Source organism: Pseudophryne corroboree, unplaced genomic scaffold, assembly GCF_028390025.1.
Source record: "Pseudophryne corroboree isolate aPseCor3 unplaced genomic scaffold, aPseCor3.hap2 scaffold_400, whole genome shotgun sequence".
In the NCBI taxonomy this organism is placed as follows: domain Eukaryota; kingdom Metazoa; phylum Chordata; class Amphibia; order Anura; family Myobatrachidae; genus Pseudophryne; species Pseudophryne corroboree.
This window is the reverse complement of record NW_026970040.1, coordinates 583,329-594,732: the sequence shown is the minus strand read 5'-3', so window position 1 is coordinate 594,732 and position 11,404 is coordinate 583,329. Positions and strand designations below refer to the sequence as shown.

The window sequence follows — 11,404 nt, the reverse complement described above, 5'->3', positions numbered from 1 at the left end:
CAGAGTTAGATTTGATTAAGTGATTTTATAAAAAAAAAACAGCTAGGAAGCACAATTTAGCAGTGGGTTGCAGAGAAAAAGAAAAATGCTGGCAGAAAAATCCAATTGAGTGATTAAACAGCTCTTCATTTTCTGGCTTTATTTTTATGATTACAAATTTGTTCTCTGAAAAGTGTCCACAAAGCCAAGTATCTGATTAACATATTTGTAGGGATGGTTTTTCACCTATTACTAAATTAAACTTGCTTCATTGGAAAGGCAGCAAGATGCATCCTCATTTCAATATCTACGGAAATAATACAGGTTGACACCAGGAAACATTAACGCCACTGCATCTTTGCTGTTTTCTCATGTGGAAGTCTGTTTAATGTGAAAACAAGGTGATATCTAATTAGCACACAGGTAAGGAATTAAGAAAATCTTTATTTAAGGGTGAATCGTTGCCCCAATGCATCATTGAAATTCAAGCTGGAAAGATGATTTTAATATATCACTTGTACATTTTGTATTGCTCTTCTGGTGACAATGTAGTTTGTTTTTTTCAATTACCATTTTAATAATCGGGTAAAGAAAATTAATTGGATTTTTGAAAGAAAACAATACTGTCAATATACTATTAAAACAAATTAAAATGGTAAAAGTTATTGTACTTTAAGTAAAAATAAAAGAGCAAAAATATCAATCCCAGTTTTGGATTACTTTAATTAACAAAAAAAATGCATATAGCAGAGGATAGTTTCAATCTGCCTACCTCTGGGTTATGGACCCAGCATGCTTCCATTACAGTACTCTGCTGCACATGTAAGTGCAAAAGATCCTGAAGCACTCACTCATCATGGGAAAGTACCAATGTGTTTCTTCATTGGTTGATGGAAGAAACATCTTACAAAAACTCTCCACATTATTGACTTTTTAAAATGTTTCTAGGAATCGTTCTAGATGAATGCTTATTAGCCTTTGTCAGTATGTACTTCTGCAAAGTGTCGCTGTGGCGCAATCAGTTAGTGTGTAAGGCTATTAACCAAAAGGTTGGTGGTTCAATCCCACCCAGGGACTTAATTGACCTTGTTATCAGATTTTGATGATCTTTAAGTAGACAAGTCAAAATTTCAAACCCCCTGTTATGGTGTAGGGTACCTGACCTTCTCTGATGTAATCAGAGTTAGATTTGATTCAGTGATTTTATAAAAACAGCTAGGAAGCACAATTTAGCAGTGGGTTGCAGAGAAAAAGAAATATGCTGGCAGAAAAATCCAATTGAGTGATTAAACAGCTCTTCATTTTCTGGCTTTATTTTTATGCTAACAAATTTGTGCTCTGAAAAGTGTCCACAAAGCCAAGTATCTGATTAACACCTTTGTAGGGATGGTTTTTCACCTATTATTAAATTAAACTTGCTTCATTGGAAAGGCAGCAAGTGATGTCATCCAAGCAGTGGGTCAAAGTTGGCTTCAAACCTCGTCTGCTTATGAAAAGAGAAAAGGGGTATGCAGGGCATGGCGGCCTTTTGCGGTGCTTGGATGACCCCTAGTTCGCATTAAATAATGCAGTCGAGTTTCCCACATTTGGGGAAATCACAGGGGTCAGCATACCCAGAATGCAATGAATGAACCGCACCCTGGGAGAACAGTCTTCATGACCATGGTATCTCCTATGCAAAATAAGTATGATTTGGGATAGGGCTGGGGAGGGCCGCTGCTCAGGCACATCTCTGTCAAGTAAAGGAGATTCAACTGAGGCAGCACAAGGGAACTCTCATCTGGGGACAACAACTGCAGGGAGAACACATATTTTCAGATGAACATAGGAGGGCAGAAGGCTGCCCAATACTGAAGCACCCCCAAACAACAAACCAAATGCAACAACTAGTGCAAGCTTTCCTGGGGGAAGGCCTGCAGCAGATGGATTTGCATATGGCGATGTCATCCAAGCAGTGGGTCAAAGTTGGCTTCAACCCTCGTCTGCATATGAAAAGAGAAAAGGGGCGTGCAGGGCATGGCGGCCTTTTGCGGCACTTGGATGACCCCTAGTTCGCATTAAACACCTCCACCCTCCGTCGGTGTGGGGCTCATGTTGGCTATGCCCCAGCCCCTGAAGCATTCAAGCTGATTTCTTGCAGCAGCTGGGCACTGTAACAGCTCCAGAGCTGCTCTGTAAGGCAAGTAAAAGGGTGTGGGCCCTGCAGCACTACCTGTAGTTCGCATTGTGCGAGACCCCTAGTTCGCATTAAACACCCCCACCCTCCTTCGGTGTGGGGCTCATGTTGGCCATGCCTCAGCCCCTGAAGCATTCACGCTGATTTCTTGCAGCAGCTGGGCACTGTAACAGCTCAAGAGCTGCTCTGTAAGGCAAGTAAAAGGGTGTGGGCCCTGCAGCACTACCTGTAGTTTGCATTGTGCATTGGAAGGCACAAAGTAAGCAGACGGGAGGAGAAGTCAGGATAGTGCACAAGGGTATAGACGGGAGGGGCTCAAGAAAAAAGAAGTGGAAACAGACAGCAAACTAGGCTTCCAATGCACAATGCAAACTACAGGTAGTGCTGCAGGGCCCACACCCTTTTACTTGCCTTACAGAGCAGCTCTGGAGCTGTTTAATCACTCAATTGGATTTTTCTGCCAGCATAATTTTTCTCTTACGTCCTAGAGGATGCTGGGGACTCCGTAAGGACCATGGGGGATAGACGGGCTCCGCAGGAGACATGGGCACTTTAAGAAAGACTTTAGATCTGGGTGTGCACTGGCTCCTCCCTCTATGCCCCTCCTCCAGACCTCAGTTTACTACTGTGCCCAGAGGAGACTGGGTGCTTTTCAGGGAGCTCTCCTGAGTTTCCTGACAGAAAGTATATTTGTTAGATTTTTTTATTTTCAGGGAGCCTGCTGGCAACAGACTCCCTGCATCGAGGGGCGGAGGGGAGAGATGCACACCTACTTCTGTGAGTTGATAGGCTCTGCTTCTTAGGCTACTGTACAGCATTAGCTCCAGAGGGATCGGTACGCAGGTCTCACCCTCGCCGTCCGTCCCAGAGCCGCGCCGCCGTCCCCCTCGCAGAGCCGGAAGATAGAAGCCGGGTGAGTATGAGAAGAAAAGAAGACTTCAGAGGCGGCGGAAGACTTCATGATCTTCACTGAGGTAACGCACAGCAGTAAAGCTGTGCTCCATTGCTCCAATACACCTCACACACGGCAGTCAGTGTAAGGGTGAAGGGCGCAGGGGGGACGCCCTGGGCAGCAATATAGACCTCTCTTTGGCAAAATAAATATATATGCAGCTAGGCACTGTATATATATATAAGAGCCCCCGCCATTTTTTTACTATATTTGAGCGGGACAGAAGCCCGTCGCTGAGGGGGTGGGGCTTCTCCCTCAGCACTCACCAGCGCCATTTTCTCCACAGCACCGCTGAGGGGAAGCTCCACGGACTCTCCCCTGCTTATACCACGGTAGAAAGAGGGTCTTAAAGAAGAGGGGGGCACATAATTAGGCGCATATATATATGGAAATACAGCGCTACTGGGTAAACATAAAATTATTGTGTTTTTTTCCTGGGTCATATAGCGCTGGGGTGTGTGCTGGCATACTCTCTCTCTCTGTCTCTCCAAAGGGCCTTGTTGGGGAACTGTCCTCAGATAAGAGGATTCCCTGAGTGTATGGTGTGTCGGTACACGTGTGTCGACATGTCTGAGGTAGAAGGCTCTCCTAGAGAGGAGCAGGAGCAAATTAATGTGGTGTCTCCATCGACAACGCCGACACCTGACTGGATGGATATGTGGAATGTTTTAAGTGCTAATGTAAACTTATTACACAAGAGATTAGACAAAGCTGAAGCTAGGGAACAGTCAGGGAGTCAACCCATGCCTGTCCCTATGTCGCAGGGACCTTCGGGGTCTCAAAAGCGCCCACTATCCCAAATAGTTGACACAGATACCGACACAGATTCTGACTCCAGTGTCGACTACGATGATGCAAAGTTACAGCCAAAATTGGCTAAATGTATTCGATATATGATTATTGCAATAAAAGATGTTTTGCACATCACAGAGTCCCCTGTCCCTGACACGAGGGTACACATGTATAAGGGAAAGAAACCTGAGATAACCTTTCCCCCCTCACATGAGTTGAACGAATTATGTGAAAAAGCTTGGGAATCTCCAGACAAAAAGCTGCAGATTCCCAAAAGGATTCTTATGGCGTATCCTTTCCCGCCAATGGACAGGATACGGTGGGAATCCTCCCCTAGGGTGGATAAAGCATTGACACGCTTATCCAAAAAGGTAGCGCTGCCATCCCAGGATACGGCTACCATCAGGGACCCTGCTGACCGCAAGCAGGAGGTTACCCTAAAGTCCATTTACACACATTCTGGTACCTTACTCAGACCGGGAATTGCGTCGGCCGGGGTTGTAGCGCGGTGGCAGCATGGACAGATACCTTATCAGCAGAGATTGAGACCCTAGATAAGGATGCTATGTTATTGACCATAGGGCATATAAAAGATGCTGTCCTATATATGAGAGATGCTCAAAGTGACATTAGTCTACTGGGTTCTAGAATAAACGCTATGTCGATTTCTGCTAGACGAGTCCTATGGACCCGGCAATGGACAGGTGATGCCGACTCAAAAAGGCATATGGAGGTTTTACCTTACAGGGGTGAGGAATTGTTTGGGGAAGGTCTCTCGGACCTAGTCTCCACAGCTACAGCTGGTAAATCAAATTTTTTGCCTTATATTCCCTCACAGCCTAAGAAAGCACCACATTATCAAATGCAGTCCTTTCGATCACAGAGAAACAAGAAAGTACGAGGTGCGTCCTTTCTTGCCAGAGGTAATGGCAGAGGGAAGAAGCTGCACAACACAGCTAGTTCCCAGGAACAGAAGTCCTCCCCGGCCTCTACAAAATCCACCGCATGACGCTGGGGCTCCGCTAAAGGAGTCCGCCCAGTTGGGGGCACGTCTTCGAGTTTTCAGCCACATCTGGGTTCATTCGCAGGTGGATCCCTAGGCAATAGAAATTGTTTCTCAGGGTTACAAGCTGAAATTCGAAGAGGTGCCTCCTCGCCGGTTTTTCAAATCGGCCCTACCATCTTCTCCCCAGGAAAGGGAGATAGTGTTAAATGTAATTCACAAATTGTATCTTCAACAGGTGGTGGTCAAGGTTCCCCTGCTTCAACAAGGAAAGGGAAATTATTCGACCCTGTTTGTAGTCCCAAAACCGGACGGTTTGGTCAGACCCATATTAAATTTAAAATCCCTGAACCTATACTTGAAAAGGTTCAAGTTCAAGATGGAATCGCTAAGAGCGGTCATCGCCAGCCTAGAAGGGGGGGATTTTATGATATCTCTGGACATAAAGGATGAATACCTTCATGTACTCATTTATCCACCTCATCAGGCGTACCTAAGATTTGCGGTACAGTATTGTCATTACCAATTTCAGACGTTGCCGTTTGGTCTCTCCAGAATTTTCTCCGAGAATTTTCACCAAGGTAATGACGGAAATTATGGTGCTCCTGCGAAAGCAAGGTGTCACAATTATCCCGTACTTGAACGATCTCCTCATAAAAGCGAGATCAAGAGAGCAGTTGCTGAACAGCGTATAACTTTCACTGAAGGTGTTACAGCAACACGGCTGGATTCTCAATATCCCGAAGTCGCAGTTGGTTCCTACGACTCGTCTGACTTTGCTTGGGCATTATTCTGGATACGGACCAGAAAAGGGTTTATCTTCAGATAGAAAAGGCCCAGGAACTCATGACTCTGGTCAGGAACCTATTGAAACCAAAACAGGTGTCAGTGCATCACTGCACTCGAGTCCTGGGAATGATGGTGGCATCATACGAGGCCATTCCCTTCGGCAGGTTCCATGCGAGGATCTTGCAATGGGACCTACTGGACAAGTGGTCCGGGTCACATCTACAGATTCATCAGTTGATCACCCTGTCCCCCAGGGCCAGGGTATCTCTCCTGTGGTGGCTGCAGAGTGCTCACCTTCTAGAGGGCCGCAGGTTCGGCATTCAGGACTGGATCCTGGTGACCACGAACGCGAGCCTCCGAGGTTGGGGAGCAGCCATGGATGTAATTGACCTTGTGATTAGATTTTGGTAATCTTTAAGTAGACAAGTCAAAATGTCAAACTCCCTCTTATGGTGTAGTGTACCTGGCCTTCTCTGATGTAATCAGAGTTAGATTTGATTAAGTGATTTTATAAAAAACAGCTAGGAAGCACAATTTAGCAGTGGGTTGCAGAGAAAAAAAATTATGCTGGCAGAAAAGTCCAATTGAGTGACGAAACAGCTCTTCATTTTCTGATTTTATGTTTATGCTAACAAATTTGCTCTCTGAAAAGTGTCCACAAAGCCAAGTCTCTGATTAACACCTTTGTAGGAATGGTTTTTCACCTATTACTGAATTAAACTTGCTTCATTGGAAAGGCAGCAAGATGCATCCTCATTTCAATGTCTACTGAAATAATACAGGTTGACACCAGGAAACATAAACGTCACTGCATCCTTGCTGCTTCCTCATGGGGAAGTCTGTTTAATGTGAAAACAAGGTGATATCTAATCAGCACACAGGTAAGGAATTAAGAAAATCTTTCTTTATGGGTGAAGATGTTTCTCACAAAATTGTTGCACCAAAGCATCATTGAAATTCAAGCTGGAAAGATGATTTTAATATATCACTTGTACATTTTGTACTGCTCTTCTGGTGACAATGTAGTTTGTTTTTGTCAATTACCATTTTAATAATAGGGTAAAGAAAATTAAGTGGATTTTTGAAAGAAAACAATACTGTCAATATACTATTAAAACAAATTAAAATGGTAAAAGTTATTGTACTTTAAGTAAAAAAAAAAAAAGCAAAAATATCAATCCCAGTTTTGGATTACTTTAATTAACAAAAAACAATGCATATAGCAGAGGATAGTTTCAATCTGCCTACCTCTGGGTTATGGGCCCAGCATGCTTCCGTTGCAGTACTCTGCTGCTCATGTAAGTGCAAGAGATCCTGAAGCACTCACTCATCATGGGAAAGTACCAATGTGTTTCTTACAAAAACTCTCCAGATTATTGACTTTTTAAAGTTTTTCTAGGAAACGTTCTAGATGAATGCTTATTAGCCTTTGTCAGTATATACTTTTACGAGGTGTCTCTGTGGTGCAATCGGTTAGCATGTTTGGCTATAAACCAAAAGGTTGGTGGTTCAATCCCACCCATGGATGTAATTGACCTTGTGATTAGATTTTGGTAATCTTTAAGTAGACAAGTCAAAATGTCAAACTCCCTCTTATGGTGTAGGGTACCGGGCCTTCTCTGATGTAATCAGAGTTAGATTTGATTAAGTGATTTTATAAAAAACAGCTAGGAAGCACAATTTAGCAGTGGGTTGCAGAGAAAAAGAAATATGCTGGCAAAAAAATCCAATTGAGTGATTAAACAGCTCTTCATTTTCTGGCTTTATTTTTATGCTAACAAATTTGCTCTCTGAAAAGTGTCCACAAAGCCAAGTCTCTGATTAACACCTTTGTAGGAATGGTTTTTCACCTATTACTGAATTAAACTTGCTTCATTGGAAAGGCAGCAAGATGCATCCTCATTTCAATGTCTACTGAAATAATACAGGTTGACACCAGGAAACATAAACGTCACTGCATCCTTGCTGCTTCCTCATGGGGAAGTCTGTTTAATGTGAAAACAAGGTGATATCTAATCAGCACACAGGTAAGGAATTAAGAAAATCTTTCTTTATGGGTGAAGATGTTTCTCACAAAATTGTTGCACCAAAGCATCATTGAAATTCAAGCTGGAAAGATGATTTTAATATATCACTTGTACATTTTGTACTGCTCTTCTGGTGACAATGTAGTTTGTTTTTGTCAATTACCATTTTAATAATAGGGTAAAGAAAATTAAGTGGATTTTTGAAAGAAAACAATACTGTCAATATACTATTAAAACAAATTAAAATGGTAAAAGTTATTGTACTTTAAGTAAAAATAAAAGAGCCAAAATATCAATCCCAGTTTTGGATTACTTTAATTAACAAAAAACAATGCATATAGCAGAAGATAGTTTCAATCTGCCTACCTCTGGGTTATGGGCCCAGCATGCTTCCGTTGCAGTACTCTGCTGCTCATGTAAGTGCAAGAGATCCTGAAGCACTCACTCATCATGGGAAAGTAGCAATGTGTTTCTTACAAAAACTCTCCAGATTATTGACTTTTTAAAGTTTTTCTAGGAAACGTTCTAGATGAATGCTTATTAGCCTTTGTCAGAATGGACTTTTACGAGGTGTCTCTGTGGTGCAATCGGTTAGCATGTTTGGCTATTAACCAAAAGGTTGGTGGTTCAATCCCACCCAGGGATGTAATTGACCTTGTGATCAGATTTTGGTGATCTTTAAGTAGACAAGTCAAAATTTCAAACCCCCTCTTATGGTGTAGGGTACCTGGCCTTCTCTGATGTAATCAGAGTAAGATTTGATTAAGTGATTTTATAAAAAACAGCTAGGAAGCACAATTTAGCAGTGGGTTGCAGAGAAAAAAAAATTATGCTGGCAGAAAAGTCCAATTGAGTGATTAAACAGCTCTTCATTTTCTGACTTTATTTTTATGCTAACAAATTTGCTCTCTGAAAAGTGTCCACAAAGCCAAGTCTCTGATTAACACCTTTGTAGGAATGTTTTTTCACCTATTACTGAATTAAACTTGCTACATTGGAAAGGCAGCAAGATGCATCCTCATTTCAATGTCTACTGAAATAATACAGGTTGACACCAGGAAACATAAACGTTACTGCATCCTTGCTGCTTTCTCATGTGGAAGTCTGTTTAATGTGAAAACAAGGTAATATCTAATCAGCACACAGGTAAGGAATTAAGAAAATCTTTCTTTATGGGTGAAGATGTTTCTCACAAAATTGTTGTCCCAATGCATCATTGAAATTCAAGATGGAAGATGATTTTAATATATCACTTGTACATTTTGCATTGCTCTTCTGGTGACAATGTAGTTTGTTTTTGTCAATTACCATTTCAGTAATAGGGTAAAGAAAATTAAGTGGATTTTTTAAAGAAAACAATGCTGTCAATATACTATTAAAACAAATTAAAATGATAAAAGTTATTGTACTTTAAGTAAAAATAAAAGAGCCAAAATATCAATCCCAGTTTTTGATTACTTTAATTATAAAAAAAAAAATGCACATAGCAGATGATAGTTTCGATCAATCGACCTCTGGGTTATGGACCCAGCATCCTTCCATTGCACTACTCTGCTGCTCATGGAAGTCCGAGAGATCCTGAAGACTAAATTGATTAAAGGCCTAAAAGTACTGGACTATAAGGAAAGACTTACTAGGCTGAATATGTATACACTAGAAAAGAGGTGCCTAAGAGGAGATATTATTAATATCTTCAAATATGTAAAGATACATAACAAAGAGTTATCAGAGGAATTATTTATTAAAAGAACACGTGGTCACTCGCTGCGACTGGAGGAAAGTTCAGAACGCAATGGAGGAAAGGGTTCTTCACTGTTAGGGCAATCAGGATGTGGAATTCCCTGCCAGGGAAGGTGGTAATGGCGGACTCTGTAATTGGATTTAAAAAAGGAATGGATACATTTCTGAATGAAAAAGCTATCCAAGGTTATAATACTTAAAATATCAACAAGGTTAATCCGGGGGTAACATGAGTTATAGTAGCTAACTAGTCATAAAACATTATTCAGCAAGTATGTAGAATCATCACAACTTAAAACAGGTTGAACACGATGGGCAATTTGCCTCTATTCAACCTCAAAAACTATGTTACTATATGTTACTATATTACTGTAGTATACAGAACACCACAATGCAATGAGCAGTGATAGTGAGCACTGATGAGGATACTAGAACTGACACTGAGCAGCAAGATGCAGCACTGGACTATTAGTAATGTACTGTAGTATGCTGAGCACCACAATGCAGCACAAGACAATGAGCAGTGATACTGAGCACTGATGAGGATACTACTGAGAACTGACACTGAGCAGGAGAGACACACTACTAGTATTACTGAGCAGCAATAAGTAACCACTGATACTGAGCACTGATATTGAGATTTCCACTGAGAGAACATAGCCACGTCCTCTCCGCTCTCTCTTCAATGCACGAGTAAAAATGGCGGCAACGCGCAGCTCTATATATAATATCCGAATCTCGCGAGAATCCGACAGCGGGATGATGACATTTTCCCTTGTTCAGGTTTTCCGAGTCAGGCGGGAACAACCGAGCCTGCCTCAGACCAGTGTAAACCACGTGGAGTTCGTGGGGAATTCGGTTCTCGGAGAACCGAACCCGCTCCTCTCTACCTTATACCCATCAATTTTTTTTATTTTCAATCTAAGCCCCTGCAGTTTTCTGTAAGCATCTGCTTCGCTATCATGATCAACAAGTCACAAGGGCAAACACTCAGGGCTTGAGGCATAGATCTTTGGACCAGCTGCTACAAGCATGGCAGAGGTGTCACTATCACTGGTGACACCCAGAGAGGTGGCGAGGGAGATTGTAATGCAGTGCGTGCAAATAAGCAGCGCAATGGTAAAAAGGAGGCATGATTTCATAGGTAGGGGCGTGGCCTGGTGGCCTGAATCTACATTTTGTTGCTCCGGGTGTCCCGGGGGTTGGGGGCTGCACCCGGGGACTAGTGTGTAAGTGGTGCTGGCTCCTGCACAGTGACAGGGCATGGCCACCCAGCATGACGCCTCCCTTCTTGACCATGCTGTAATTGCAGTCGCACTGCAGTTCAGCGTGATCATAAACAATGGTGTAGCCTCCTGCTGGTGCAGACTGTATGTGCGCGCAGGAAGCCGCCACCATTTTTGTGATCACAGCGGCTGAATGTGATGTCATACAGCCGCTGTGACCACGCCCCCTGTGTCTCCTCCATTGCAGACCCCATTTTGAAGCCTTGCCCCCGCACTGCTCCATCCCTGACTTGGAAATGGAGTGTTGCTGACCCCACTCTCCCCCCCTGCCCCGATTGACAGGCAGAGGCGATCGCATGCAGGCACATGCGTATGCTCTTAGCAATTTTTGCAGTTGGATCGCTTATTGTGATTGCAATCCAACCTGAATCAGGCCCTATTACCTATCACAATGCGCTGCGGGCAGTACAAAATTGGGTTAATATAGGAGAAAACCCCCCAGACCTGTGCTCCTTAACTGTACCTGGTGGCTAGTGGAGCGGCTGCCCAGTAATCAGTGTCCACCCCAGTGCGCACACGGCCCACCCCCTACGGCCACGCTCCCCTTAATCAGCGGCCTCGTGATCCGGAAGGGCGGTGTGTGTGTGACTGACCTTAGGAAGAAACCGGAGCCTCCGCTGCAGTGACCCAGCAACCAGGGCACAGGAGTATACAGCGCCG

The 11,404-nt window shown here is 43.1% G+C and overlaps 2 non-coding genes and 1 pseudogene across 2 annotated transcripts; 2 read left to right on the top strand and 1 right to left on the bottom strand.

The window, feature by feature from the left end:
• Positions 1–1,489: 1,489 nt before the first annotated feature.
• On the bottom strand, positions 1,490–1,668 carry LOC135023806 (U1 spliceosomal RNA; annotated as a pseudogene).
• Positions 1,669–7,145: 5,477 nt separating this feature from the next.
• On the top strand, positions 7,146–7,219 carry TRNAY-AUA (transfer RNA tyrosine (anticodon AUA)). Its single transcript has one exon. It is a non-coding gene; the product is annotated as a tRNA-Tyr (tRNA).
• A 1,071-nt stretch (positions 7,220–8,290) lies between these two features.
• Positions 8,291–8,364, top strand: TRNAN-AUU (transfer RNA asparagine (anticodon AUU)). Its single transcript has one exon. It is a non-coding gene; the product is annotated as a tRNA-Asn (tRNA).
• The last annotated feature ends 3,040 nt before the right edge of the window (positions 8,365–11,404 follow it).